The sequence below is a fragment of the Nanorana parkeri genome, unplaced genomic scaffold (assembly GCF_000935625.1).
Source record: "Nanorana parkeri isolate BGI_ZX_2015 unplaced genomic scaffold, ASM93562v1 scaffold249, whole genome shotgun sequence".
Taxonomy (NCBI): domain Eukaryota; kingdom Metazoa; phylum Chordata; class Amphibia; order Anura; family Dicroglossidae; genus Nanorana; species Nanorana parkeri.
Window position 1 is genome coordinate 157354 of NW_017306517.1, and position 6000 is coordinate 163353.

Consider the following 6000-nt stretch of genomic DNA (forward strand, 5'->3'; position numbering starts at 1 on the left):
TGGGGGATTCTTCCCAATCCGCAGCACCCTGCTGCACTGGACTCCACTCTGACTCCTGGGTGGAGCCTTCCTGTCTCCCAGGTGGAGTCTTGAACCCTTCCCAACACCTTTAATTTAAAGGCTGTGCACACCTGTGCCATCAGCATGCACTGGCCACTCAGATTCTGGACACAGGAAGGGAGATACCACAATAGCATTGCCATGCACTGCCACAAAGGATACAAATAAAGTGCATATTACTATCCACAATTAAATAGCAATCAACAATCTCAATCATGTGTAAGAAACGCCAACACATCAGTCAAAAATACAATATTAATTATTTAAACGTGATGTGACATCCAACTAAAAAAAAGTGAACTCAAAAGATGAAAATCAAAAGATGAAATGAAATCTTTAAAAGTCCCAATAATCCACCGTGGAAGATATAAGTGCAGGAACGAATTCCAATCTGTGTAGTTCGTGCTCCTGTAATCACCAGCCCCCATGGTCAAACGCTTACCAGAAATGTTTGACTGAGAAGGCAATTTCAGTCAAAATCCCCAAATCGTTTGCTGCAAACACACGCGAACTCCCAAACATCACCAATGTCATTTGTAAGGAGCACACGGAGCTCCTGGGATTTGTACATCTCTGTTTTAATGCATGATTTTGTTTTTATAAACATATATAAAAGGGATGCACCGATACCATTTTTGCAAGTACAAGTACTGCTACTTGCCCAAGTACTTACAGATACAAGTACTGATACATTTTTCTTTATTGTCATGTAACAGTTTTTCTAAAACAATATTGAGTAATGATTTCAGGAGAGTGGTGGAGCGCCAGAGCTAGATTCCAGCTGAAACCCTGGTAGTTCTCTTGAAAATGCCAAGTATCGGCACTGGTATCTGAACTGGCATCGGTGCATCCCTAATATAAGCAATCACATGCACTTAAATATGCAATCACCAGTATGTGTGCCCATAAGAATTGCACATATCTGCAAAATGACAGACATATGCAAAAACAATACTTACAAGCATATACCATACATAACACATATAAAACACAATAAAATATGCATTATAATTATCAAAGATAAAATTACATGAGACAGTCTATTTGAAATTAAATATACTTCTATATGTGACTAATTCTCCCCTTGAATACAATATAGCACACAGCAGCACATGTGTTATGAAACATACTGTATATATAAAAAACATCTACTCCATCAGAAATAATTTATAGTACCAAATCAAACATAGATAAATAACCCCCAACAATCAAACATGGTTCCTGGACACCAGAATTAACATACAACTAATATTAAACATCCCCTAAAAAAAAAAACACAAAATGAATTAGCCATTAGCGATAAAACAATTAAAATTTACATCCACATTCAGCCCCCCTAGCTGTAAAAGTGCCCAAATTCATAAATTCACTTGGTTTCATTTTTTTAAATCTCCCTTCTCATATTAGATCCTCTCCAGTGTCTAAAGATTCTATCTATTCCATAAAATCTCAAAAGGCTGGGATCCCTGCCATATACAGCATTGAAATGTCTTGACAAATGTAGGGGTATACCCCCTCACACCCACTGTAATAGAGCAGTGTTATTCGGGTTTTCAAAGTAGATATTACTTTCCGCCAGTAGGGTGTGCTCATTAGTTATCTATGTGCTTCATACACCAGGCTTTGCTGTGACAGAATACTGTGCTAAAGAAGTATCATTCTGACAGTGGTTCTGTTAGCCAATAAGTGCAGTAAACATCATAGTAGGAGGGATTGACTAGCAAAACCCAGGAGCATGCTCAGGACTGGGGTTCTCTTGTTCCTGCCACTCCCCTGTTGGGAGGTTGGTGCTCAGGTGCTAGGCCCTCAAGGCCTATCCTCATGGAATGTCATGTGCTAGATGATTATGCTGGATCCACTACAAGGACCTTACCCATGTTAACAGAGGTCATGGGGACAATGGAGTCACCACAGGAACCTCCACTGGTCCAGGCTACAGTTTGTCTAGAGTATACACTGGAACCTCTGTGGGAATGGAGACACCTCTGGTCTATTGAGAGGGAGAAGATGGACCTTCCACTAGGATCTGTACAACTTGTAAGAAGTGATGATATTATACTATCAGCATTTTTGGGTATTCCAGCATATCTATCCACATCTTCTGCTCCAAATTCTACAATAAAGAGTTAAAAGACATCCATGCACTCAAGATCTGCTTACTCCTGCAAGAGGACTTATGTGAGTAAATACACCTGGGGAAAAGGTTATCTCTTCTGGGGGTCCCACTTGTACACCACAAGGCCCAGTTGGGTGGAGGCACTGCCATGTGACATGTGTGGTATCACTACAAACAAAATTACTGATATCATAATGTTTCCATTTCTCGCTCCCACTTATTGAGAAACTTTTTCTGGGGGGGGACTCCTGACCATTCTGCATGCAACTATTTCCAAATGCCTAGCGCTATAAACACTTATTTATATAAATAAAAACAAGTTAGTCCACAAATGTCAAAATTAGTCCAGAATCACAAACAAATGTCCTTGGACGCATTCAGAGGGTTATCCACAAAAAAGAGTAAAGAGTTTGGAGAAGGCAGGAGAAGTGAACAATCTAAGAGAACATAGCTGAACTGGAAAGTGAGCTGAATTGGAGAACTGTTTTTGTGAACAACCCTGTCAACAACCCTGTCAGTGACGCATGCAACAATATAATACATTTTCCAGCTGGAGTATATATGTTCGATTGTGGGTGACACCTCTCCCCATACCCGTGCAATACCACCTCCACACACCGCACTCACCAGATAGGGTGGACCATCACATTAAAATGGTCATCAAATGCACAGTAAGATGTTAGTTCCTTTCCGCCTCCTCTCAGGTTTCAGCACATACTCAAAAAAATGTAAAACAATCTATAGTATAATTCCATAAAAACCTCTTTAAAATTGGCCAAGACTAAAAACACTTACAAAAGCAATTGCTTTATCTTCCACATAAAATCCATCTCCCCTTTGTATCGGAACCGCTGCCCGCTGGTTAGATAAGCCGCACACAGTATCTTGAAACTAGCCCACTTACAGATCACTGTCCAGAGCTCCTTCCATCCCAGAAGAAGTCACATGATGAAACATGTTGGAGGGCAGATACACACTGACATCACCAACAGGAAGTGAAGAACTAACATCTTACTGTGCATTTCATCATTTTTTTTATGCTATGGCCCAACCTATTGCATGTGGATGGGGAGAGGTGTCACCCACAATAAAACATATACACCCCAGCTGGAAAATGTATTATACTGTTGCATTTGTCACTGAATGCATCCAATGACATTTATTTGTAATTCTGGATTCATTTTGACATTTCTGGACTAACTTATTGTTTTTATTTATATAAATATGTGTTCATAGGGCTGGGCATTTGGAAATAGTATATGTAGAGGGTTTCTTATGCCTGTGGCACAGCAGCTTAGTGTGCTATATTAGATAGAGGAGAGAAGGAGCGCAGATCTGTATTGTATTTATAGTTGTGCATGCAAGACATCGCCGGCAAGGGTAGAAACCCTTACCTTCAAAAAAGGTAGGCTTCCTCACTAGGGGATCAATAATATTATGAGCTAGCTTATTACACAGTATAGGAGCCTTTCTATAAATAAACGTAGGAGTTCTAGGGACCATCCCCCCAAAAATTATGTCCTTGGGAAGAATAGGCCAATGCTTTTTAATAATCTTCTCTACTTGACTATATTGTCTACTATAAGAGAAAACTCAAACTTATCATTACTACTATCCACAGGCCTTTGTGAAAGTAACTCCTCCCCAATAATATTCCCAAATTGTCCTCAAACTTTTTCTAAAACAGACCTGTCATATCCCTTTTGTGCAAATCTGTCTAAAATAATAGCAGATTGAGTTTTATAATCCTCTGTTGACTACAGTTCCTGCAAACTCTCATGAACTGACCTTTTGTGATATTTGAAATCCACTTAGGATGATGGCAACTGGATATCGGTATATAACTATTTGTCTGTTTAAAATAAGTTTTGAGGGGGCTTGGCCAGTGCTTGGGACGGATGGCTGCTTGAGACGGAGCTCTGTGCCCAAGCAGGCGGCGGACCGCGACATCCACCACATAGGGACCCGGCACCATCTCCCCACTTACCCCGACCACCTCAGGGGAAGGTCCGGACATGTCCCGGAAGAAAAAGTCAGGCGCCCGGCTGCAGAAAATGACGGCATTCTTCAATCCGTCAGGCCGCAAGCCACAGCAAAATGGCGCCGGCCAGCCGCACTCCACGCCGGTCACCTCCCACTTGGCTGGTAGAGGGGACCGGAACTCGGATATCAACCACCGGCCTGAAGGTAGGAGTCACCTAGGCCCCGAGAAGACTCCTAGGCAGCCACAGAGCCTATCACCTCACACCAGTCCTCATCGATTGCCTCAGGCAGCCCAGAAAAATCGAGGCCGCGGCTTTCAGGCCTAGACCACCAGGGGGAGATAGAGAGCCCTGCTCTCCTGTCCAGGGATGACACCAGAGAACTTGTGACACCCATTAACTCGTTCCCCACCGCAGGCAAGCCTCTGTCAGATTCTACACTGAAAGATATGTTTGTGTCACTGTGCAGCACTATCCATTCTGACATGCAACAGCTTGCTAGGCAATTTAAAGCGGAAGTGCAGGAGGTGTTGGGCAGAGTCTGCCACATTGAGGAGAAGCTGGGGGATTTTGCCTCTACTTTCAACGTACTAGTGGACGCCCATAATGACAGAGAAGACGACATAATATGGCTCAAGTCTAAAATGGCAGATTTGGAAGATCGCAATCGCAGAAACAATCTCAAGATTAGAGGCTTTCCTGAGTCGATCGGCCAACCTGAACTGACTGGATACGTTCAGACATTGTTCAAGGCGATCTTACCTACGCTCTCAGACTCTGAACTAGTTATTGATCGCATCCATAGACTCCCTAAACCGACAAGTTGCCACGGGACACTCTGATGCGCATCCACTTTTACCATATCAAGGACAAAATCATGAAAGCAGCTAGGCTTTCCTCCCTGCCACCGGAGTATGCGAAACCACAGCTGTATGCGGACCTCTCGCAGCACACTCTCTCGCTCCGCCGGAAATTGCAGCCTATTACGAAGGCCCTCAGGAACCAAAATATACGATACAAGTGGGGCTATCCAACCAAGCTTTTGATATCCATGGAAGACGCCACGTATTCAAAAATCTCCCTGGACCAGGGTTTGGCCCTGCTGAATCAATGGGGGATTTACCCTGCCCCAGAGGATCCGAACAAAGACCGCCATGCATCGGCGAACCCGGGGGAGGATTGGAACCTGGTGGCTCGGAAACGCAAATCCACCCCACAGAGTTGAGGGGCCGGAAGGGCCCTTTCTACCTCAGATCCGCCGTCTGTAATGGCCACACACTCTAACCCCCACCACTGCGCAGTACCAGTTACTGCCTCTTGTTCCATTGTTGGGAACGCTTTTACGGAACGCTTTTACGGAACTAGTGCTCCACAAACTGTACTGGTTTGTTTTTGTTTTTCTTCTTTCTGTCCTACTTGCCGCTACGTGCCTTTGCTACCTGCCTCGGATTAGACACATCAAAAGACCTACCACTTCCTCCTTTGGCAGTCGACAACTGACCTGGACATCCTCAGCCACTGCCGGACAAAAGAAGGTCTCTATGGAAAGAAGAAGGTTTAGTATTCCCCAAGGAGGGGATCCCACCATTCCTTCAAAACAATGTAACAAATAATTATAAAAATATATATTTGTAGAAATATTAAAACATGTATAACAAAACATATTCAAACTATATCAAAAAACAAACACACACATGTATGTGGCTGCTTTCAGCTAATAATTTCTAGACAATGTGTTGTAGAAAAACAGTATAGAGACACAAAGTATAGTGAATGCCTTCTGTTCTCGGGTGGAGAAAAAAAACCCGATGTCAGGAGTAAACATATATATATATTTTTTGA